Source organism: Dipodomys spectabilis, unplaced genomic scaffold (genome assembly GCF_019054845.1).
Source record: "Dipodomys spectabilis isolate Male_0828 unplaced genomic scaffold, ASM1905484v1 ptg000095l, whole genome shotgun sequence".
Lineage (NCBI taxonomy): Eukaryota > Metazoa > Chordata > Mammalia > Rodentia > Heteromyidae > Dipodomys > Dipodomys spectabilis.
In genome coordinates, this window is record NW_024870772.1 from 30,549,950 (window position 1) to 30,576,815 (window position 26,866).

A 26,866-nucleotide genomic window follows, 5' to 3' on the forward strand; every position below is an offset into this window, starting at 1 on the left:
AAAGTTTAAATTTTGAACAAGGTATTTCATTCCTTCCAACTCCAAATTACTAAGTCACAACGAGAGCAAACAACAGTTTCATCGGTCTTCTTGAGGGTTGAGGAGGAGAGGAGGAATACAAAACAATTTTAAAACAATGCCTGGCAAAGTAAACACTGAGCAAATACTTATGTCTCCTCATCTTCCTTTAAATAAAGCCCTCAAAACATTAACATTCCAGTCTCAACCCAATTTCAGTGATAGGGAAAGTCTCTGAGTATGATGTGCTGTAATTCTAAGAATCCTATCCTATAGACTTACTTTCTTTTTTCTGCCAGTCCTTTGGCTTTGAACTCAGGGTCTGGCACTGTCCTGGAGCTTCTTTTGCTCAAGGCTAGCATTCTACTACTTGAGCCACAGCACCACTTCCAGCTTTTTCTGTTTATGTAGTAGTGAGGAATTGAACCCAAGGCTTCATGCATGCCAGGCAAGCACTCTACCACTAAGCCATATCCCCAGCCTCCTATAGACTTTCTTTCAAGAGAAGGCTCTTCTGGCTTTAAATATCTCACCAAAGTTTAAAATATGCTCTATAAAAATTACAAAATAGGGGCTGGGAAGGTGGCTCAGTGGTAGAGCGCTTGCCTTGCATGCCTGAGGCCCTGGGTTCAATTCCTCAGCACCACATAAGCAAAAAGAAAAAATCCAGAAGTGGTGCTGTGGCTCAAGTGGTAGAGCGCTAGCCTTGAGCTGAAGAGCTGAGGGACAGCGCCTAGGCCCAGAGTTCAGGCCCCACTACAGGACCCAAAAAAATAAATAAATAAAAATAAAAATTACAAAAGAGCCAGGCACTGGTGGCTCACATAAATAATCTTAGCTATTCAGGAGGCTGAGATCTGGGAATCATGGTTGGAAGCTATTCTGAGTAGGAAAATTCTTATCTCCAATTAACTACTACAAAGTAGGAAGTGGAGCTGTGGCTCTCAAGTAGTAGGGCACTAGCCTTGAGCAAAAAAGCTCAGGGGCAGTGCCCATACCCTGAGTTCAAGCCCCCAGTACAAAAGAAAAAAAAAATACAAAGGATTCTTCCATGGGTCCAAATGTAAAACAGCATCACAAAAGATATCACAGAGAACTGGCAAAATCTATCTTAGAATAAAAAGTCAGTAGAAAGCAAAACCCTTGGTAACAATAATGTAAAATAGCATGGATAAGACTGTTAAAGGTAGGACCACCAAGACTAATTAAGACAATGTTTTATTTTATTGTGCAACCAATTATCTAGGTCTAATAATCCCACTAAAGAAGGGCCTTTCTTGCCTCAGTTATACCACAGATCTTTTTTTTTTTTTTTGGGGGGGGTCCGGTTGTGGGGCCTGAACTCTGGGCCTGGGCGCTGCCCCTCAGATCTTCAGCTCAAGGCTAGCGCTCTACCACTTGGGCCACAGTGCCACTTCCAGCTTTTTTCTTTTTGCTTATGTGGTGCTGAGGAATCGAACCCAGGGCCTCATGCATGCAAGGCAAGCGCTCTACCACTGAGCCACCTTCCCAGCCCCACCACAGATCTTCTGAAAGCCATTTGTTTAAGATAGGAAGAAAGAGAAAATAAACAACTTTATTTTCTGGTGATGCATAAACACATTTCTGTGTACTTCCCACCCTCTTTCCTACCCTCCATACTTCCCCCTAAAACTCCAACTCAACAGGGAAGACTTGTAAAGCAAGTTTACAACAACAGATTTCCAAATGGAAGGACAAAAGGTGAACAAGCACGGCAGTGATGCTCACTACCTATTATGTTGAAAATGCACAACTTGTGGGTATGGATGGGAGGGAAAGACTGGGAATGAAGGAAGGAGTCCAAAAAGAAATGGACTCTTTACCTGACTTTAACCCTTTGTAATAACAATTAATATTAAATAGTACTATTACTACAATTACGAATGTTATCATGTAAGAAAGAAGAAAAGGAGTAAGTTATATATTTGAATCATTATCCCAATTCATTAGTAAATGATCAAAACAAAAATGATAGGCATATTATTTTAACTTTCAAAAAGTTCAAATATAGGGCTGGGAAGATGGCTTAGTGGTAGAGTGCTTGCCTAGCATGCATGAGGCCCTGGGTTCAATTCCTTAGTACCACATAAACAGAAAAAGCCAGAAGTGGCACTGTGGCTCGTGGTAGAGTGCCAGCCTCGAGCAAAAGAAGCTCAAGGATAGTGTCCAGGCCATGAATTCAAGCCCCAGGACTGGCACCAAAAAAAAAAAAAAAGAGTTCAAATATTCACTAGCCACATACTAGATATGTATTAAAAGTACAATATTCTGATTACTTGGTTAAATGCTTTTCAAAGAAAAGTTTGGTTACTTAACTCAGATCTAAATGTGTTAGAGAGAATACAGAAATTAAAAGATTCATGGGGCTGGGAAGGTGGCTTAGTGGTAGAGCGCTTGCCTTGCATGCATGAGGCCTTGGGTTCGATTGTCAGCACCACATAAGCAAAAAGAAAAAAGCCGGAAGTGGCGCTGTGGCTCAAGTGGTAGAGCACTAGCCTTGAGCTAAAGAGCTGAGGGACAGCGCCCAGGCCCAGAGTTCAGGCCCCACGACTGGACCTCCCCCCCAAAAAAAGAAAGAAATGGAAATGTGAGAACATGGAGTGGGTGCCCCCCATCCCATTAAAAAAAAAAACCAACTGCTTTTCATCTGTAAATGCTCACAGTGAGACAATGAGCTACCCAAAGAAAACACTATTTCATCTCTGTTAGAAAGTAGAGATGATCACTGTCACTTGCCAGGAACTACTCTGCCAGACTTTCCTGTTTGGCTTACCAATAACATTAAAACAAAAGTTCTCCCCTATGACCAAAGTTCCTATGACATACTTAACAATATGCGTGTGCACAATAAAATTTTACAAATCCTACTCTTCTGAATGCCAAAATTTTTTCCTTAAAAAAATCCACAGAATACACGCATAGATAGGTTAAATGTTTAAAACCTAACTATATCTAAATTATGTTATTGGTACTTTACTTAGGGAAAAATATGAACAAACATTTGCTTTTGTTGTCTTTCCCCCTTTTCATTTTTGCAATGCTGGGATAGAACCCAAGCCTTGTATATGCTAAACTAAAGCTCTATCATGTTACTAAACCTCCAGAAATCAACAAATTACAAGAAACATGTTATCATTTTAAGCTCTATTTATTATATTCTTTTTTTTTTTTTTTTTTTTTTTTTGGGTCCGGTCGTGGGGCCTGAACTCTGGGCCTGGGCGCTGTCCCTCAGCTCTTCAGCTCAAAGCTAGCACTCTACCACTTGAGCCACAGTGCCACTTCCGGCTTTTTCTTTTTGCTTATGTGGTGCTGAGGAATGGAACCCAGGGCCTCGAGCATGCAAGGCAAGCGCTCTACCACTGAGCCACCTTCCCAGCCCTATTTATTATATTCTTGAGAGGTTCTATATTGCACCAAATAATGTAGCTGCTGTAGAAAGGATACTGCATTGCTATTACCAGACATAGCTTCCCCACAGCCACCTGGGTGACTGATTGGAATGATGCTCAAACAGAAAACCTGTACTCAAAACTTTCCCATTTAAGCCAGGCGCTGGTGGCTCACGCCTGTAATCCTAGCTACTCAGGAGGCTGAGATCTGAGGATCACGGTTCAAAGCCAGCCTGGGCAGGAGAGACCGTGAGACTCCTATCTCCAATAAACCACCAGAAAACCAGAAGTGGCGCTGTAGCTCAAGTGGTAGAGCGCTCGCCTTGAGCTGAAGAGCTGAGGGACAGCGCCCAGGCCCAGAGTTCAAGCCCCACGACCGACAAAAAAAAAAAAAAAAACTTTCCCATTTACAAAAACATGAACCTATTTTCCCAACTTCTACAGTATAAAATAATAAAGCCCTTAGCACTCCAAGGAAGGAAATTGCCATTGAAATACAAATATTAGTATTAATTAATATTAAATTAATTAATATTAAATTGAAGTGAAACAAAACTGGCAATGCAAATTAATTGCTGGTTACAGTAACCAAGTTCATCCTTCAAGTTCCTACTGTAGCTTACCCAAGAGTAAAATTACCATCACATTTAAATACTGTTTTGTCAAATACTCAAGACTATTATTCCACATCAAATACAATAATGTACAAGATATAATAATGTGAAGAACTGTCTCAGAAGTTTTTGGTGTTTAACACACACACACACACACACACACACACACACACAGTATCTCTGGCTTACTCTCACTGACACAGCAGATATATTAAAGTACAAAGAGTTAATACTCCTAGAATTCTGTTTTCAGACATTCAGCTTTCTTGACCTTTAATACTATTTTCTACCTATAAAACTGAAAGAAGTGAAACCAACTTTTAAGTTCTGCAAAAGTAAAGATAAATTCTGGAACCATGATGTCAACATCCCAGAAAATGACAGCATCACTCTATAAAGTTTTGAGTCATTTTAGTAGAGTGCTAGGGAAATCCTTCAAGGGGTTTCTCAAATTAACTTAGTTTCATTTTCCTTGAAGAGCAACTACAACATAGCTATATTGGTTTTTTGGTGTTTTGTTTTTGTTGGTCCTAGGGCTTGAACTCAAGAGCCCGGGTACTGTCTCTGACTGTTTGTGTCAAGGCTACCACTCTACTACTCGAGCCGCAGCTCCACTTTCAGCTTTTTGGTAGTTAACTGGAGCTAAGAGTCTTATGGACCTAGCCACACTGATTTCACAAATGGTGAAATACAAGTAATGCCTGAAGTGGGCACTGAATCGTATTGTGGAAAAGGCAGAACAAGAAGCGTCAGGCCCTCCACTAAAACCATGAAGAAGAGAACTATCAGAATCAACTGAAACTCAGCACATATTGAACACTCAAGGAGAGAAGAAGGGAGAACTAACAGCAGATGTGCAAACCAGCTATACCCCTATACTCCTTAGCATCAGCTCCCTCCACCCAATATATATACATACACATATATACTTCTTGCCATCCAAAATCTAGGTTTCTACATTGTACTCAGTCAAGTGGTGGCCAGTGAGAACAGCACCAATGCTTGACTGCATTTTCACTACATCAGGCTGCATCTGCTTCCCTTTCTTGGGTTTATTTTCTCTTCTCCTCTTTCTTTTAGTGGAGGGATCCAAAAATTTAAGTCAAATCACAAGCTGACCAGAAATAATGGAACGGAAATTTCAACGACCACAGAGGACAAGGAATACAAAACAGTCCTTGTATACAAAACAGTCCTTGTAATCCTCAAAAGCAATCACTAAGGAGCAAAAAGCCTGATTCCACACTTAACGACATTATAATATTCAAACTATCCTGCTCTTTCTCTCCAAAAATTCATAAGAGATACAAAGAAGCAGCAAAATAAAGTGTATTCATAAGAGAAAAAAATCCTTAACAACATTATAATACTCAAACTATCCTGCTCTTACTCTCCAAAAATTCGTAAAACATACAAAGAAGCAGCAAAATAAAGTGTATTCATAAGAGAAAAAAATCCAACAGAAACTCAAGAATCCAAGGCGGGGGAGGGGGAGTGGCGAATCTGAGACAGTGGAGTTACTAGTCCATGTGTTAAATTAGTTGTCACAGACATGCCCAAAGAACTAAGGACATCATAGACCAGGAGCTACAGCAATTCAGAAGAAGGTTGAATGGGCAAATACAGAACAAAAAGGTCAAAGGATCTCTGGGAAGAGAGGAATGAGAAGTTAGTGAATGACCGTACAGTGTCTATGTGAGATAACAACAACAACAACAAAAAACTCTTGGGAAATATATAGTGCTGATGGCTATACAACATGGTGAATGCAAATACTGTAGTTGAAATAGATAGTTTAAAAATAGGTTAAATAATAAATTTAATATGAAAACCATAAGTAAAAAATGAAAAAATTAAGGGTATTATACTGTATTCCCAGAAAAGGGCTGAATTCAGGCTTACCTACCCACCACAAAAGTTCCTAGGTGAGCACCTGAACTCGGGATTCGGATGAAGTGACATATTTGAAGTGCACTACAAACCCAAAAAAATTCATTCTTGAAGGTACCTTTGAATTGCACTGCCTTGCTTCAGCCAATAGTGACAATTCAAATACAAAAGTATCAAGAGAATCCTGGAAGAAATCTATGTCTGAGAAAAGATCAGTTCATCAGGGCAAGGAATAATATCACGTGCCTGCTGAAGTAACATGAGGGATACCCAATGTCTGGGGGGAAGGAGGAACATAGACATTTTCAAACTGCAACCAAATTTGCACTACATTATAAAAGTAAACACAAATTTATATACCTGAAATACAATTTGAATACAAATTTCAACGTCAGAACTTGAGTTTGGGTTACATGATAAACTAGAAAGGTGAGATCTGGTAAGAGAAACACTGTAGAGTGAAAGGCTGTACAGTGATATGAATCCTGAGCAAGTCACTTAATAGTCTTTAGTTTCTTCACTTTATAATATAGGAAAAAAAGTAAACTGCTTATTTCACAGTGCTGTTACAGAAATTAAGTAATATATTCAAAAGCTCTGTAAGACTTAAGGCGTTAACCAGAAACAGTACTCATTTAAATTTTTCTATGATTTTTTTTTTTTTTACCAAAACTGAGTAATACAATGGAAATTTCCAGAAGAGAGTAGTATTCTGTTCAAGCGCACTTTTAAAAGTAAGCACAGCCAGGCACCAGTGGCTCACATCTATAATCCTAGCTACTCAGGAGGCTGAGATCTAAGCATCATGATTCAAAGCCAGCCAAGCAGGAAAGTCCATGAGACTCTTATCTCCAATGAACCACTAGAGAACTGGAAGTGGCGCTGTGGCTCAAGTGGTAAAGCGTTAGCCTTGAGCTGAAGAGCTAGCTGAGGGACAGTACCCAGGCCCAGAGTTCAAGCCCCACCACACACACACACACACACACACACACACACACACACACACACAAAAGCATAGGCAGAAATGAAGCTGGAGTTTTAGACCCAAGGCCCAGACTCTAAGAATTACACACACACACACACACACACACACACACACACACACACACAAAAGAAAGCATAGGCAGAAATGAAGCTGGAGTTTTAGACCCAAGGCCCAAGAATTACACACACACACACACACACACACACACACACACAAAAGAAAGCATAGGCAGAAATGAAGCTGGAGTTTTAGACCCAAGGCCCAGACTCTAAGAATTACACACACACACACACACACACACACACACACACACACACACACACACACACAAAGAAAGCATAGGCAGAAATGAAGCTGGAGTTTTAGACCCAAGGCCCAGACTCTAAGAATTCCACAAGTCAGGTCCAGTCACTTGCTCCTATTCACCAAATAGACAAAGTGAAGAGGTTTATTACATGGCACAGGCATGCCATGGAAAAAACATTTCAGCTCATCTTTGGGGAACAGACATGAAGTTGAGGTTTTATAAGATGAAAGAACTAGAAAAAGGAGAGAGGTATGTATAATTACGAGATAGACCTGGTCACAGGATGGTCTGGGTAGACCGTAATTTCACTTTTTGTTTGGGGAGAGGTTCTAGTTATCACTGCCATCACTGGTCGGGAAGAACAAGTTTTCATTGCTTGGAGAGAGGTCTGTCCTGAGGAGGCTCTATTCTTCCTTAAGGGAAGCCATACAAAGATAAAAAATGGAGACAAGGATTCCAAGGTTTTCTGCTTTTAGTTAATTTGTGGGCCCAGAAAAAAACCACTTTTAAGCTCCTCTTACAGAAGAAAACACTTGGATCTTTAACCTACATAAAACTTAGCTCCTGGAGAAAATTGTTAGAGTACAATACTAGAACACAAATACTAGAACACAAACCAAGTCCCTTCCCTTTAAAATGCTTTGTATAAAACTGGTTTTTTTAATAAATACTGAAAACTAACATTCTAAAAATAATTCAAACTGTGGAGTAAGTAGAAAATTTAAAAATCACTATTACTCACCACACCCTCCCTCCCTGGAGGTCCCTTGGGAAAAAACTGGGACAACCCCTGTTAACGTTCTGGTTTTTAAGGATGAGTATTAACTTTAAATTTTTTCTTTAATGGTGCAAAACATGAATACTGACTTGATACATATTCACATATAGCCTTTTTTGTCTTACATTCACAACTCAACAGATTGGTGAATTCAGAACTGCTATAGTCATTATATGAAGCATACTATATCAGTTATTTCCAGTTTATTGCAATCCATTTATTTCTTCATACCCTTAAAACATCTTCATAATATTGTGTGATGAGTTTCTACCATAGAAAGACCATGTGCCTGAAGTGAGCCCGACTCTCAGCTGGTTAAGTTCACTGGGTATGATGTGGGTCCTGGCTCCCCAGCTTTACTTTGAGGTACTGATTAGTGGCTACGGAGCAGGGTGGGGCCAGCAGCCACAAGGAAGGAGCACAACACAGATGCTCCACCCTGTCAGCCAGGCTATTACAACTTTAAATAACAGATTGCAAGCTTCATTTAACAGCTTAACTCTGTTGTTTTCCAAGATGAGAAACTGTATCCCCCAAGCCCTCCCCCAATTCTTCTTCTCTGGGCCACCTTTTAATTTTTATTAGGTATTACTGGGTAGAGTACGTCTGAGGAACTTCTACTGGCTCTACGTCTAACTCTACCAATACTTAGCTTATGTTAAAGAGATATCTGCCGTGTAGGAAATGAGCTCATCCGCCTTTCCTTCCAGCCCTTCTGCTCCCTTTACCTTTCAATATTACATCTTTGTGTATTCAGGGATTGTAACACTTAGGAGCTTCTATAACTGCAATGAAATCTCCCATCTTTATCTAAACAATTATCCTCCAAAGAGAAAATACTGGGAGGGTAGTTAATATATGCTAAGGAGCTTCACTTGTGAAAAGGGCAGGCAGAGATGCTGGAAAACCACAAAAACTTTGTTGCACACGTTATAGATTAACTAGCAAAAAATAAAATAGTCAAACAAACCAGATGTACAAGAAAGCAAAAAAGAAAAAGAAAAAGAAAAAAATATGGCTAATACTGTCCATGTTTCAAGTTCCTGGTTTTCCGCCTGGAAATCCCTAGTTAGATTCTTGGGTTCATCAATGACAGATGGTTAGCCCGATTATCTCACCTGGCTTTCCACTGCATTTGTATAGACTGCTTACTTTCAGATAGCTTATCTAAGCAAGAGAGTAAGATGTGTGTAACTAGCAGGTGGGAAAGTTAACAGAGGTACTCTGGAGGGTAGGATGGTCCCTCTACTGCATCCGTTGCCTGCTGTGAAAAACCAAAGTGCCATGAGCTCTTGACTGTCTCTCAACCTCATGCCCTAAGACAAAAGATGACAAGCTTTCTCCACAGAACAGCATTTTGCCTTTATCCTAGAGATACAGACCAGCATGGCATGTCAGCCAGCTCCTCTGTTTGAACAGGAAGAGAGAAAAGACCCCACTAAAACCAGCTTATTCCAAAGAATGGCTTAAATAAATGATCATGGTGGAGGCATCACAGCCACACCACTCTGATTCCAAACACACATGTCTACTAGTTCTCCTCAGGATTGATTCTCTATGGTAACTTTTCTACTCATTACTGCTGTCTTTCATCCTCCTACCTATTACTTTTTAGTCCTTTAGGAAGTTCTCCAAACTCCATTTTTAGCTGTTGCAGTTTAATTACACAAACACCATCCTAACTTCACTCACACATCAGACACATTTTCCTGTCATGTCCATGGAATTTTCAGAGATGGGATGTTCACATGTTTACATTGGCCTGAGGTTCATTTACTTTGTATTACTTCAAAGTAGTCTATTCTTAAAAGGTTAAGTACTGTCTAAATCCTATCAAAAGCTATGCGAACAAATATCTACAAACTACACTGGAAGACGTATGTGAGGCTAATTCAATCTCACCTGAAACTCTCAGCCACAGGAAAGCTGGTTTCATTTAGTGTATGTTCTCATAAAGTATTTTAGAATAAAGAAGAACAAAATGTTGAAGATCCCTATGGACAGTATAAATAAATTTATATCATAACCGGGCTGGTGACTCCTACCTATAATCCTTCAAACCAGTCTGGGCAGAAAAGTCAGCAAGACTGTATCTCCAATTAACCAACAAAAAGCCAAGCTAGAAATATGGTTCAAGGGAGCAACAAGCAAGTACAAAGCTGAACTGAAGTCTCAGTACTGGCAAATAATAATAATGATAATAAATTATAAACTAGAAACATTTAAAATCTGTTTTTCTTGTACTCAAATTCATGTAACAAAATTTATAAATTAAATAACTATAATTATGGTACCTACATCCTTTAAACATTTATGTATTTGAATATTTAAGTACCAAAGATCTATAGAACATATTAGTCTTTAGAAATCTGCTTTTACATATGTAGGTATATATATGGAAACATAGGCATAGGCATATTTACTACCAAAAGCAAGAGGGAAGAAAAGAGGAAAAGGCTAAAAGAAGGTAGCAAAGAAGGAAATTATATGCTTTGCTTCATCTTCTCAAGTTTAATAGAAATATCACGTCTCAAAACATAGCATAACTACTATTTAGTAAGGACCTCAATTGACCCAGAACTATACCTAGAAACATATGTATACGATCTTAAATTTTCAGAATTTTACCCTCAAAACAATTCAACAATCCTTTCATATATTATCCTAATTTTATAAATAACAACCCAAAACTTCTTTATAAGTTAGCACTTTAAATCCTAAGAAATTTGATTCATTCTCTTACAGGTGAATTAAGCAACATCTATATGTAATAAACACAAAAATTTTACCTTAAAATTCAAATTTATAAAACATTCATTTGCTCTAACAAGATCATTAGTGGGCTAGGGACAACTTCATGATAGAGTGCCTGCTTACCATGTGCAAAGTCAGAGGAAACAGAAGGAGGCAGAACAGAGAAAGACACAGGCAGAAACTGACTTCCAACTCTGTTGACAGTGACAATCCAGCCAAAACTGCAAACTGGAGACTATCACCGAACTTCAGAAATGCCACACGAGACCTTCTCTACGGAATTCTATAGCTATTCCAAATGAAAAGAAAGTCATGGGGGGAACCTCTAATATTAATTTGATTTGACATTATTAAGATAAACTCATTTTAAAAACCAATTCATTCCTGCCTATGTCCACTCAAGGGAGTCTAAAATCCTTGACACAGTAGAAACAATCACATCTTGTATCTCAGTTTATAAATACCATTCTCCACTAAAAGACACTTCTACTGCCAGGTGGGAGAAAGGAAATACAAGATGAGTCTGAATATCTCAAACCAAAAGTGCTCAAAGAAGGGTAGGATAAGACAAAGAGATCAGTCACCTGGTAAATCTACTGACCAAGTCAGGGACAATTTGAGCATGAAAATTAATACTGATAATGGATCATAGCTACTGAAGAAAATAAAGTCCATGCTGGTATAAGTACCTGAACAAATAAAAGAAGATTACGGGACTGGGAATGTGGTTTAGTGGTAGACTGCTTGCTTACCATGCATGAAGCCCTGGGTTTGATTCCTCAGTACCACATAAGCAGAAAAAGCCAGAAATGGCGCTATGGCTCAAGTGGTAGGTGCTAGCCTTGAGCAAAATAAGTTTAAAGACAGTGCCCAGCCCTGAGTTCAAGCCCCAGGACTGGCAAAGAGAAGGAGAGAGAGAGAAAGAAAGAAAGAGAGAGAGAAAGAAAGAAAGAGAGAGAGAAAGAGAAAAAGAAAGAGAAAGAAAGAAAGGAAGGAAGGAAGGAAGGAAGGAAGGAAGGAAGGAAGGAAGGAAGAAAGAAAGAGAAAGAAAGGAAAGCAAGCAAGCAAGCAAGCAAGCAAGACAGAAAGAAGAACTCTTCTTTCTTACAATAAACTATAAGCTAAAACTTGCAAAAACAACAGGCTTAGATTTAGTAAGGACAATTTGATGAAAACAGAATGTTAACTTGGTCTCAACAGTATTTTCTCCCTAATGAACTAATTATAGAGGAAAACATTAATAATTTGACAGTGGAAAAACCTGATAAACTAGTATTTCTGCTAAAAAGCATAACCTAAATCTAATCATGAAGAAATATCAGTCAAACCAGATTTGTGAAAAATAACTAGCATGCACTCCTCAAAAATGTCACAGTTACTGGGCACTGGCAGCTCATGCCTGTAATCCTACCTACTTAGGAGGCTGAGATCTGAAGATCAAGGTTCTAAGCCAGCCCAGGCAAGAAAGTCTATGAGACTCTTCTCCACTAAACTCATTTTTAAGTTACTTTGTAATTATGAAAGAGACTGGATCCTTATTCCTTTTTTTTTTTTTTTGGTCAGTCGGTCGTGGGGCTTAAACTCAGGGCCTGGGCGCTGTCCCTGAACTCTTTTACTCAAGGATAGCATTCTGCCACTTTGAGCAACAGCTCCACTTCCAGTTTTCTGGTGGTGAAATGGGGGTAAAAGTCTCAGATTTTTCTGTACTGGCTGGCTTTGAACCTCAATACTTAGATCTCAGCCTCTTAAGTAGCTAGGATTACAGGAGTGAGCCACTGGTGCCTGGCTTGTACCCAGTATTGTAAGAGTACTCTTTTTTTATGCAGGGGATTGAATCTAGGGAAATATGACACATTTATCCAATTTACTCTCTAATGCTTCAAATAAAATTGAATATACACATATGAAAATATATATTTGCAAAGCAAAATATAAATAATCTGAATTTATAGATATTTGTAAATTTCTTCTCAGACTTTCAAATTTTCTAAAAATGGAAAATTCTATTAGGAAAATCATAGAACCCAGACTATAGAAAGGCTTTTATTGACGGACCACAGAATTATTTGTGCACCAAAAAGAATGATTGTGCCAGGTAGCAGGGGTTCACATCTGTAATCCTAACTATTCAGGAACCTGAGATACACAGGATCACAGTTTGAAGCCAACCTAGGCAGAAAAGTTCACTAGACTCCATCTCTAGAATAACCAACAAAAGGTAGCATTTGAGGAATGGCTCAAGTGGTAGAGTATCAGTCCAGAAAGCAAGCCAAGCACATATGAGGCACTTAGTTCAAATTCTGGTACTGGCAAATGAATTAATGAATTAACTGTGTCTAGCATACATAAGGATCTGACGCAAGGGATGGAGTGAGGGAAGGAAGATTCTGCCCAAGTAGGGAAGTCCAAGAGACTCTTACTCTTATCTCTAATTAACAAAAAAAACAAAAAAACAGAAGTAGACCTGTGACTCAAGTAGTAGGTGCTAGCCTTGACCAAAAAAGTTAATGGACAGCTCCTAGTCTTCAAGCCCTAGCACTGGCATTAAACAAAAAACCAACAAAAACAAAACAAAAAAGCACAAATAAAATAAGACAGAAGTGGGACAGTACCTGCCTAGCAAGCGTGTTCAAACCTAGTACCTTTAGGACTGGGAATGTGGCTTAATGGTAGAGTGCTTGCCTAGCATACATGAAGCCCCTCCCTGGGTTCTATTCCTCAGTACCACATAGGCAGAAAAAGCTGGAATTGGCACTGTGGCTCAAGTGGTAAGAGTGTTAGCCTGGAGCAAAAGAAGCTCAGGGATAGTACCCAACACTTGACTTCAAGCCAAAATATCAAAACAAAATCTAATACCTTTAAAAAGAAAAGCATCTGGGCTAGGAAGGTGGCTCAGTGGTAGAGTGCTTGCCTTGCATGCATGAGGCCCTGGGTTCGATTCCTCAGCACCACATAAGCAGAAAAAGCTGGAAGTGGTGCTGTGGCTCAAGTGGTAGAACACTAGCCTTGAGCTGAAGAGCTGAGGGACAGTGCCGGGGCCCAGAGTTCAGGCACCATGACTGGCAAAAAAAAAAAAGAAAAGAAAAGAAAAAGAAAAGCATCTGCTGAGCACTGGTGGCTTACACCTGTAATCCTAGCTACTCAGGAGGCTGAGATCTGAGGATCTCTGTTCAAAGCCAACTGGGGCAGGAAAGTCTGTGAGACTCTTATCTCCAATAAACCACTAGAAAACCAGAAGTGGTGCTGTGGCTCAAGTGGTAGAGCACTAGCCTTGAGCTGAAGAGCTCAGGGACAGTGCCCAGGCCCAGAGCTCAAGCCCTATGACGAACAAAAAAAAGAAAACCATCCTTCATGAAAAATGTTTACCTTGGGGCTAGGAAGGTGGCTCAGTGGTAGAGCACTTGCCTTGCATGCTCGAGGCCCTGGGTTCAATTCCTCAGCACGACATAAGCAAAAAGAAAAAAGCCGGAAGTGGCGCTGTGGCTCAAGTGGTAGAGCGCTAGCCTTGAGCTGAAGAGCTGAGGGACAGTGCCCAGGCCCAGAATTCAGGCCCCATGACCGGACCCCCCCCAAAAAAAAAAAGAAAAAGAAAAATGTTTATCTTCAGTCTAATCAAGCCTTTAGACATAATTTCTGTGTTATAGGAAATACAAAAGATAGAAGAGCAAATTAAAGGAAAAATCAGACAAATCCATATAGAATAGTTCTACTAGGCAACCAGTCCATCTGTTCCAAAGTCGTGGGGGGGAGGGGGGAGACTCAAAAGACAGCTCTAACTTAAAAGAGACATAACAACCAAATGAAAAGCATGAATCTTGATTAGACTGTGTGGTTCAAAAACAAAACTAAACACACAAACAAAGAGACCACACAGAAGACATTTCCGAAACAACTGGGGCAAATGGAATATGGTCTGAATGTTAGATGATGGTACTAAATTCCCCTCACTTTGCTTGGATATGAAAATGGAGTTCTTACGTGAAAATATGCTCCTATTATCAAACGATGTATCTAGGGCTACCTCCATACTATTCATTCCTTAGTATTCAATTCCTTCATCAGACATGTTTATATTTTTAATCTAAGGTCAAAGTGCTTCAATAGAACCTAAAGAAAAGAAAACTGTGTCCAATACAAAGAGAAGGCATGAAGTTTCCCAGGGGAAGAGGTGTCTAGCACCAAATGATACTACCTGTGAGCTGCCTGGAGCATTCCCATATCTTTCCCTTCCTCAAAACTACCCTAAGGTTTTTGTTGTTGTTGTTGTTTTATTTTGGGGTTGTTTTTTTTTTTTTTATAACCAGTCCTGGGGCTTGAACTCAGGGCCTGGCACTGTCCCAGGGCTTCTTTTGCTCAAGGCTAGCACTCTTACCACTTGAGCCACAGTGCCAATTCCAGCTTTTTCTGTTTATGTGGTACTGAGGAATAGAACCCAGGGAGGGGCTTCATGCATGCTAGGCAAGCACTCTACCACTAAGCCACACTCCCTGACCTAAGTTTTGACTGAGGATTTTTAGCTTAAATACGGGAACCTGTAACAAATCAAGAGATGTCATTAAGCCAGGTACCAATGGCTCATGCCTGTAATCCTAGCTCCTTAGGAGGCTGAGATGTGAGGATCTCAGTTTGAAGCCAGCCCGGGTACCCTTATCTCCATTTAACTACTCAAAAACTAGAAGTGGCACTGCAGCTCAATGTAGTAGAGTGCTACCCTTGAGCAAAAGAGCACAGGGACATGAGCACCCAGGCTCTAAATTCAAAGCCCCACAACTGACCCCCCCCCCAAAAAAAAAACCCTCATTAAAATTTCTTTTAACGATACAGGTAACTAACAGAGAAATAAAAATTGGAAGAAAGGAACTACCACTTACTACACAAGACACCTGACATGCACTGTTGTATTTATTCCTCCCAATAACAGTATTTTGTTACTAAAGAAGTATTTTGAGGACAAACTACTAAGGGTGGCATTTAAAATGAAGACTGACTCCAGACCTGAGGGATTCCTAGCTCTACCAGCTTGACTATTCTATGACCTTAGGGAAATATGTACCTCAACTTTGTGCTAACCTCCAAAGTTGGTTGTAGGAATAAAATTAGTTAGTATGTGTAAAAAACAATGTGAACTATTACCTACTGTTAGCAGGTATTATATTTTTAAAAAAAGATTAAGAGGCCAGGGCCGGTGGCTCATGCCTGTAATCCTAGCTACTTAGGAGGCTGAGATCTGAGGATCACGGTTCAAAGTCAGCCCGGGCAAGAAAGTCCGTGAAACTCTTATCTCCAATAAACCACTAGAAAAAAACGGAAGTGGCGCTGTAGCTCAAGTGGTAGAGCGTTAGCCTTGAACTGAAGAGCTGAGGGACAGTGCTCAAGCCCAGAGTTCAAGCAGCATGACCAAAAAAAAAAAAGATTAAGAGGATTTGGTCACAGTCATTAAAATGCAGAAAAGAACTGCAACTCTGTCCAATAGACTCCCACTCTACTGAACCTCCATCCCATCCTTCCAAATGGCAGGATCTCCTGAAATAATTTACCAAAATATTTCCCAGGGAGTTTCCTTCTTAAAGAATGACAGGCAGCCAAAGTCATGAAACTCTGAGCTTCATTTTTTTTTCTTATGTCAACTGTAACCCTAAGAATCACGTTTTTCATAATGTTGAACTAAAATAACAATAAAGATAAATGGACATTTTTGTCTAATTTTCTATGTAAAATGACTAAATTCTATAAACAACTGAGTTGGGGGTGGGGTGGGGGGAGGAGAATCCCTGGAAATTAACCTGTTACTCGAAGACTTCCTGCATAATTGTTTTCCTCCAAAGCTTGTTACTCCAGTTTGGTAGCTTCTCAGAAAGAAAGACAAATTAATATTAACTTAAACACAAACCAGCTCCCACTTGCCTTCAATCTAAATTACTATGCTGAAGAAATTTGCTTAGATCTGCTTATCACTATGAAATATCTAGGTCATATGCAATAGATGTCACTAAGAACCAGTAGACAAAGTCCCTCTTATCAAAACATTGTAATTTTGTAACACTGAATATTTTTCTCAATAAAGAAATGTGAACTACCAAAAAAATCCAAAACACCCAAAATTGCTTGACAGGAGTGGAAAATTTCATATCTGACACCCCCAGCATGATAAATACTGAAAATGCTGTATAATATTAACATATATGTATATATGTGTATATATATACATGATGTGTGCGAAATATAGGTAAGTCTTGTATTTAGACTTAAGTACATTCTCAAGATAACTCATTATGTATATATACACTAAAATCAGAATTCAAAATCTAAAGCCCTTCTATTCCCCCAAAAAATGTGAATAAAGACTATTTAACCCATAATAGAGTTGGTAAATCCCAGTACTACCAAAACAAAAAACAAAACAAACAAGCCACACTTAAAAGAAAACAATGAGAGCTAGAAATGTGGCTTAGTGGTAGAGTGGTTGCCTAGCATGCATGAAGCCCTGGGTTTGATTCCTCAGTACCACATAAACAGAAAAAAGCCAGAAATGGCACTGTGGCTCAAGTGGTAGAATGCTAGCCTTGAGCAAAAGAAGCTCAAGGACAGTGCCAGACCCTGAGTTCAAGCCCCAGGACTGGCGGAAGGAAGGAAGGAAGGAAGGAAGGAAGGAAGGAAGGAAGGAAGGAAGGAAGGAAGGAAGGAAGGAAGGAAGGAAGGGAGGGAGGGAGGGAGGGAGGGAGGGAGGGAGGGAGGGGAGGGAGGGGAGGGAGGGGAGGGGAGAGAGGGGAAGGGAGGAACATAAAGATATGGCACATATAGAAAGCAAATATAAAATAGACATAAATTCAACTATATGAATCAGCAGCGTTAAAAGTCTAATCTAGGGATGGGGAACACCTCCCCCCACCAGCCCTCGCCCCCCACCACACACACACACACACACACACACACACACACACACACACACACACACACACACGTGCTACCCTGGCAAAGCCAGACCAGACATTCAAATCTAGGAGCTCTTTTCAAGCCAATACTGAATAAATCTAAGCTTGTACATGATGTCACAAATATACAAATTGCTTTTGCCAAAAAAAAAAAGAGGTTCCCCACTCCTGGTTCAAACTAACAAGAGATTAAAAGAGTAGATCAAAAAACAATTCTACAAACAGAGCTGGTCACAAGCTAGTCACTTATGGTTGTCATCACAGTTACTTAGGGAGGCTGCAGCCACAGAAGTAATTGAGCCCAGGAGTTCCGGCAGCAAGACCTTGTCCCAAAACAACAGAACATAAAGTATAGTGATATTTCACTTAACAATTGGTAAATATTCTGGGAAGTTTCATTTGTTTCATCATCATACAAACAAGGAATCATGGAATGTGCTTTACACATAGAAAGACAACGTTACTAGGCAATATAATCTTAATAGGATCACCTTTGCATAAACAGTCCATTTGTCTACAGAAGCCACTTTAAAGTCACTTAAAAGAAATATAGTGGCCCTTGGGATCAACAGAGAACAGGTTCCAGGAATACCACCCCATACCCAAATCTAGGACACGTTCAAATTTCTTGTAAGAAATATGAAACTGTATAGTATTTGCATAGAACCTAAGTGCATCCTCTTGCATAATTAAATCATCTCTAGATGGTTTACAATTCCTTATACCAGTAGTTGTTATACTGTCTAAAGAGTAACAAAAAAATCTGTACACATTCTGTACATATGCAGATATCTCCAATCTGAAGTGCACTGATGTGGAATTCAGCAATGGAACTAACTACAGACTGACTGAAAGGCAAATGATAAAAAAACATCTCAAGCAAACAAGCACTACCGGAAAGCTGGAGCAGCTATACCTACAACAGCCCCCCCCACCCAAAAAAAAAAAAACTGGTTAGGGGCTGGGGGCACATGCCTGTAATCAGGAAGCTAAGATCTGAGGATCACAATTCAAAGCCAGAACCCACCAAAAACATAAATAAATTTTGTTGCTGGTCCTGGGGCTTGAACCCAGGGCCTCACTGCTGTCCCTCAGTTTTTTTCCCTTTTTGGTAGTTAAATGGAGTTAAGAGTCTCACAGCAACTTTCTTGTCCAGGCTGGCTTCAAACCATGATCTTCAGATCTCAGCCTCCTGCTAGCTAAGATTATAGGCATGAGCTACTGGTGCCTGGCTTATTAATTTTTGATCAAACCCTTTCATCACTATAGCCTAGACTGACCTCAACTCATGATCCTCCTAGGTGCTAGGATTATAAGAAGGTACCAGCATACTTGGCTACAAAATGTATTAATTTAAAAAAAAGTCCAACTAGAGGGTGTCTTAAAAAGCTTGCCTTGCACTCAACAAGGTTCTGTCCCCAGCACCACCAAAACTTTTTCTTCTTCTAAAAGAGATATTCATAATTATAAAAGAATATCTCAGGGAGATATAACAAGTGCAAACATATGCACCTAAATAAGAGAAACGTAAAATATATGATGCAAAATTCAACAGAATTGAAGGGAGAAATAGACAATTTGACAATAATAATGGAGATTTTAGTATCACATTTGTCAATAGATAGAAAATTAGACAACATCAGATAAATAACACACTAAACCAACTAACTGTAGACCTAACAGTTACCTACAGAACACTTCACTCAACAACAGAAAAGATTAGTCTTTCAAGTTCACTTGGAGCATTCTCAGGATAATAAGCCAGTCCATAAAATCAACATCAATAAAATTTTAAGAGCTGAAATCAAAGCCAAATGTGGTGATTCCCACACTTGTAATCATAGCAGTCTAGATGCTTAGGAGGTGGATTGATTTCAAGATCATTCTAGGCTACACAGTGAAACTCTGCGTAGGCCAACCTACACAAAGCATTTTCTTCAACAATAACAAAACTAGAAATCAATTGGCAGGGAAAAAATTGAAAACTCTAGAAATTAATCATTTTCCAAATAATGTATGGGTCAAAGAAGATTCCAAAAGACAAATAACAAAACACTTTGAGGTGAATGAGAATAGACACAGCATATTAAAAGTTTATGAGATGCAGCTAGAGCAATGCTTACAGGCAAATTTATAGCTATACACCTATTCTGAGAAACAGAAAAGATCTCAAATCAATAAGCTAAGCTTCCACATTAATATTTGAGAAAGTTAAATCAACAAAACTTTAGTGAAAATGGCCAAGAAACAAAATTGTAACTGACTCAATTACAATCAGACACTAAAGATATTACTAATGAACTGAGCAAAAAGAATTTTTTTAACCCAAACTACTGTATGTCAACAAATTTGATGGCCTAGATGAAAAGCACAAAATTCTATAAACACTTTAACTACAAAAACAGATAATATAGGGTGGGAGAACAAGAGAGAAAGTCAGAAAGGGTAGTTGGAAGGGTTGACTCATCTCTAACAAAACCAAATCTGCCTTAAGAACAGCTCTTGTACAGTCCAACAAACACAAATATTTACTAGATTTTTCTCTAATGTCTTTTCCTAGCCACTCTTGCTCTGTTGATTATCCTCCAAATTCAAAAATGAAAACATAAAATTCCAGGGGTGTGTGTGTTTGTGTGTGTATGTACACAAGCACATACATGCGTGTGTGCACACAAGTACTGGGGCTTGAACTCAGGGCCTGGGCAGTGCCCCTGAGCTTCTTCACTCGTGGTTAGAACTCTACTACTTGAGCCACAGCACCACTTCTGGCTTCTGGCTGGTTAATTTGTGATACATCTTTCAAATGTCTTCCTAGGCCGCTTTGAACCACGATCCTCCAGATCTCAGTCTCCTGAGTAACTAGGATTACAGGCGTGAGTCACCACCTCCTGACATGTCCAGGGTTTTCTGCCTCATTCTGTTTCTCATAAGTTTCCTGAAATTTCAAATCTAACTGTCTCAGTTCTTTAATAACTTAGAAAAACCTTGTAAGATGTGGCAATCTTCAAGTTAAGAGTTTCTTCTATACTATCCTTAACCATTAACATCCATCTCATATCCCTCAGGAATCTCCACATCCTCTATGTCATCAGGTGGCCTTTCCTCCTCTCTTCCTCCCTTAGGAGACACTATCTGCTTAGTCTGGTTAAACTCACAATTATGTTTACGTGAAACTCACTTATCACCTTATTCTAAACATAAGAAGTTTGATCTAATCTTAAAATCCTAAAATACATTCCACATAGTTTCTGTTGAGCAAGACCGTGCAGTGTTAGAATAACCCACATTTTCATAACCTCTCATGCAACAAAGCCTCTCCTTACTTATAGAGTGGTAATACAATACAATAACAGCTGATTTTCCAGAAGGCTCCACTTAGGTGCATCTTTACTTTTATCTTACTTTAATTGGAAGTACGTTAACAGCATTTGAAGCCCAAGTTCCCATTGTCCCCTATAACTACAACAGACAATAACCACCTCTCACATTCATTTAGTGCTAAGGTGTGTTATAACAAATCTGCTCTTTTTTTTTGGGGGGGGGGGGAGGGGGTCCGGTGGTCATGGGGCCTGAACTCTGGGCCTGGGCACTGTCCCTCAGCTCTTCAGCTCAAGGCTATCGCTCTACCACTTGAGCCACAGCGCCACTTCCGGCTTTTTGCTTTTTGCTTATGTGGTGCTGAGGAATTGAACCCAGGGCCTCAGGCATGCAAGGCAAGCGCTCTACCACTGAGCCACCTTCCCAGCCCAAATCTGCTCTACTTCTTTCCAGTTCCTTACCACAACCCCAAACTCATTGAAGGTAGAAAAAAAATCAATTTTGCACATTTAATCTGATGCTGGTTTGCTGGTTTTTTAATGTACCCATAATGCAGTAAAAGAAAATGACAGACCCCCCTAAAAGTCCATGCTCAAATACCTAGAACTCGTAACTAGGTTATGTTGCATGGTAAGGGGGAATTACAATTGCAAAGGAATTAAGGTTGCTTAAATCAAATGGCCTTGATTTGGACAGATTATCCTGTATTATCCAGGTGTACTCTGTGTAATTACAAGGGTAGTGTGAGCTTAAGAAGAAGGAGGACAAGTCAGTATCAGAACAATTTGAATAACTGCCATTCTAGTTGAAGATTCAAGAGGGATCAAGAGTTCAGTAACAAGTGTAATTTCTAGAAATTCAACAAGGTAAAGAAAAAGTAAAAAACATTTCAATTTCTGACCTCTAGAATACTGAAGCAATGAATTGGGGAGTAATGGATGGATTATGACCATCAACTAAAGTTCGGAGTCATTAGTTACAACCTCAATTGGAAAGTAATATAAACAAATTTGAATATTACAAACAATATAAGCCTGGTGCTGGTGGCTTATGACTGTAATCCTACCTATACAGAAAGCTGAGATCTGAGGATCAAGGTCCAAAGCCAGCCCAAGCAGATAAATCCTGGAGACTAATCTCCAATTAAGCAGAAAAGGCCAGAACTAAATTTGTGTATCAACATGGTAGAGTGCCAGCATTGAGCAGAAAAGGCTGAGTAAGGGGCTGGGAAGGTGGCTCAGTGGTAGAGCACTTGCCTTGCATGCCTGAGACCCTGGGTTCGATTCCTCAGCACCGCATAAGCAAAAAGAAAAAAAAAAGCCGGAAGTGGCGCTGTGGCTCAAGTGGTAGAGCGCTAGCCTTGAGCTGAAGAGCTGAGGGACAGCGCCCAGGCCCAGAGTTCAGGCCCCACAACCGGACCCAAAAAAAAAGAAAAGGCTGAGTAAGGCCATAAGTTCAAACCTTAGTACTAGCATAAATAAATAAATAGATAAATAAGGACTGGGAATATGGCTTAGTGTGGTAGAGTGTTTGCCTAGCATGTATGAAGCCCTGGGTTCAAATCCTTACTACCACATAAGCAGAAAAAGCCAGAAGTGGGGCTGTGGCTCAAGTGTTTTGAGTGCAAGGCTTGAGAAAAAAGCTCAGGGACAGTGTCCAGGCCTTGAGCTCAAGCCCCAAGACTGGCAATAAATAAATGAATGCATTTTATTATCACCGCATCTGAAAGGAAAGGTACATCTGATGTACATTTAATTTCCAAATTATATGCTTAAGAAAGTGAAAATGATAGCCAGGCACTGTTCATGCTTGTAGTCCTAGCTACTCGTGGCTAGATCTAGGGTCACAATTCAAAGCCAGCCCAAGCAGGAAAAGTCTATGAGACACTTAAGAGGAAGAGAGGAAAAAAGGAGGAAAGAGGGGAAAGAGGAAGGAAAGAGGGAAGGAAATAAGGGAGGAATTGAAGATACTTTTTTGTGTGTCATTCTTACACAGAAGCCATATTAACCTTCTTTGTATCATTCCAATTTTAGCATATGTGCTGCCGAAGCAAGCATGGCTTAACTTTTATTTTTAAGCTCTACCCTATTCTTTTAGGAATACAATTATGAAAATACTCTGCAAATGTAGTTTCTATTTATACAGCTTGGAGCCTAACAATGTAAGTCTACATTGTCTCTAAATGTTTTTATCTTTACAAAATACATTTTAAAGTAGTTACAAACTATTCTGAATCCCTAATGAAATACTGGATCCATGGACAATTATCAACAGCTGCTAAAAACCACTTGGCGAAAAGCTGCCTGGTAGTATAATAGAAGTCTTACAGACAACTGGAAGCCAACTGTCACTTCTCCATGACAAGGGACAGGATGCTATATGCCACCACAGAGTGATGTGACAAGAACTACATACCAACTGCTTTTCACCACCACTCTTCCCTCTTCCAAAATATCAAGGAATGTGGATCAAGCCTCTAGCTAGCAGAGGTAGGGAACCTTTGTTCGGCCAAGGGCTATTTGGATATTTATAACGTCATCCAAAAGCCATATAACATCAACAACATGCAGATGAGCCACAGGAAGTCGATGAGAAATATTTGTGTCCATCTTGTCAGATACCAAATGATTTCACTAGCCATATTTGCTCATTTTACAGTAAATACATGTTAAGTATCACTCAGGGATGTAATCAGCAAAGTACAGAAAATGAGGAAAAGCTATGGGACAAGTGATGTCTTCAACAGGTAAACTGTGATAAAAATGAAGGGACTCATACTTAAGATATAGGAAGCAAATACAATCTATAGACACAACCACATAAAGCCATTTGAGATGAGCAATTTCAACAACGACTGAAACTCAAAGGTTGTGTGTGTGTGTGTGTGTGTGTGTGTGTGTGTGTGTGTGTGTGTGGTGTTTCAAGTAAATGATACTTGTAGTTATAGATGGAAGAAGTACTTATACCTATGTTACAAGTAGTATGGTCCAGAGACAAAAGCACTAGATAGAGTTTGGGACGAGTCTAAACCTCAAGTCACTGTACTTAATACCAATGGAAAACAAACCTGCCCTTCCTCTTCATAGGTAAGATAGTTTACCTAATATAATTTTGTACTTCCTAAAGTAGTAAATGAAGCACAGACATATAGTCCCATCTACTTGAGAGGTTAAAGTTAGACAATCACTTGAGCCCAAGTTTAGAGACCAGCCCAGGCAACACTGAGATATCATATCAAATAAATAGGGAAAGTTTTTTCAAATAAAGACTTAAACATAACACTATTTCCAAGGTAATCATATATGCCATATTAAGTTTTAATATACCACTACTCCAAGCACCGGTAGCTCACTTGTAATCCTAGCTATTCAGGAGGCTGAGATCTGAGGATCGTGGTTCGAAGCCAGCCTGGGAAGAAAAGTCCATGAGACTCTTCAATTAATCACCAAAAAGCTGGAAGTAGAGCTGTGGCTCAGGTGGTAGATGCTAGTCTTGAGCAAAAAAGCTCAGAGACAGCACTGGAGCCCTGTATTCTAGCCCCAGGACCAGTAGCAAATATATGCATACACACATATGTATGTATATATCTATGCAGCATATATATATATAATATATATATATATATTATATATATATATACGGAACACACACACACACACATACACCCCATTGGGCGTAGACAGGTGTCAGATGCCTGTCATTCTAGCTACCTCAGGATGAGGGAGGCAGAGATGAGAAGGTTTATGGTCAAAAGCCAGACAGGAATACAGGCAAGACTCTTTGCCAAAAATAACTAAAACAAAAAGGAACAGAAACACGATTCAAGTGGTAAAGCACCTGACAAAGAAGTGCAAGGCCCTGAATCAAACCCTAGTTATCACCTACCCCACCAACCAAAAAAAGATACATAGTTAAACCTGAGTAACTCAAATTAATTTTCAGATTCCTCATTATGCTAGTAAAGAAACAACTTATTCAGTACTATTTGCTACTCATTTCTAAAAATACTCAGGCCATGCTGTTATTTTCCAGAGTCAATATTAAACATACATGGTTCCCAAATATGGCAAAAATACTTACCAACCACCATTCCACTTATTATAAGCATAGAATTCTGGGGCCATACTAATGTTCTATTATTAAATTTCTCAAGTAGGCCATACCTATGCAATTCTAGCCTTCTCTGTGAATGTCCACTAACATGTGTAGAAAGTCTTGGTAACACTAATGTCAATCAAAAATGCACCCAGGAGCTGAGCATGGTGGCACATAACTATAAATCCTGCTATTTGGGAGTTGAAGGTAGGGGGCTTAAGGTCTGAGAAATGTCCCAGGCAAAAAGTTAAGAGGAAGATCCTTATCTGAAAAATAATTAAAGCATGAGATCTGAGGATCTTATTTAGAACCCAGCCAAGGAGACACAAATCCAAGATACTCGTCTCCAATAAACCAGAAAATAGTTGGAAGTATAGGTGTGGCTCAAGTGGTACAGCCTCAGCCTTGAACAGAAAGAAAGCAAAAACATGAGCCAGCCCTGGCTGGATGCCTGTAATCCTAACTACGCAGGTGGCTGAGATCTGAGGATCATGGTTCAAAGGAGAGGGATTAAAATAAACTCTGTAGGTATGATAGGGAGCCTGCATTTAATGAAAAAGCTAGGCCAAAGTAAAAGGCCCAGAGTTAAAAGCTCTAGAGCTGTCACACTAGCAGCAGTGAAGACATTAACTATAACCCAGTTCCCAAGACAGTAGTTATTAGCACAACTAACATCTGGCATGAAACCCTGAAAAAAGAAAAAAAACAGAAGTGAGGCCTCAGGTCACAAGAAAGTAAAACCTGTTCATAGCAAGAGCCTCAGTAGGTTTAGAAGGAGCAGTACTCTAAACCAAGCCCTTTAAGATCAAAAGTAATTTTTAAATGGACAATTTTGTGAATTATGCCTCAACAAACCTGGAGGGGAGAACAATGAAATAATAATCAGACAGGCAAGGTGTGGAGATGCACGATTGTAATGGAGCTCAGAGCAAGACACTGGCACCAAAAAGAAAGATATTAACATTAAAATAAACTATACAGAGCTGGGAAGGTGCCTGAGGCCCTGGGTTCGATTCCTCAGCACCACATAAGCAAAAAGAAAAAAAGCCGTAAGTGGCACTGTGGCTCAAGTGGTAGAGCGCTAGCCTTGAGCTGAAGAGCTGAGGGAGAGAGGTCAGGCCCCACGACTGGACCCAAAAATTAATAAATAAACAAACAAACAAACGATACAGAGAACAAAAAAAAGGTGAGTCATTACACTTCCATATCTGTAATTTAAAAGGGCAATCTATGACGTCTTTGAACAAGAGAATTATGCAAATAAGTAACTAAGGTTAAGGTTTTAAGCACAAGTTGTAGGTTGAGTAGTAAGTCAAGACACTGGCAGCAGTCTTCTGAAAGCAAGGCAGGTCTTGTTCAGTTGGGTTCTCTATAAGGAAGATAGAAACTATTCCAATTTTAAAACCATAATAAAAACAAATTAAACTAGTAAACTGAACTCTTTCCAAGAAATACATGCAGCTGGGTACCAGCAGCTCAAACCTGTAATCCTAACTACTTAGGAGGCTGAGATCTGAGGATCAAAGTTTGAAGCCAACCCCAGGCAGAACAGTCCCCATAAGACTCTTATCTCTAATAACCACTCAAAACCCAGAAGTGGCACTGTGGCTCAAGTGGTAGAACACTAGCTTGAGCACAAAGAGACTCAAGGACAGTATCCAGGCCATGAGTTCAAACCCCAGGACACTCAAAAAGTAATAAATAAAAAATAATAACAAAACAGGGCTGGGAAGGTGGCTCACTGGTAGAGCGCTTGCCTTGAATG

The 26,866-nt window shown here is 39.6% G+C and overlaps 1 protein-coding gene and 1 non-coding gene across 2 annotated transcripts in view; both read right to left on the reverse strand.

Annotated features, from left to right (window-relative positions):
• Positions 1–26,866, reverse strand: part of Usp12 (ubiquitin specific peptidase 12) — a 90,891-nt gene that overhangs the window by 51,451 nt on the left and 12,574 nt on the right. The window lies entirely within an intron of this gene.
• On the reverse strand, positions 22,962–23,063 carry LOC122112951. Its single transcript, XR_006148326.1, has one exon. It is a non-coding gene; the product is annotated as a U6 spliceosomal RNA (small nuclear RNA).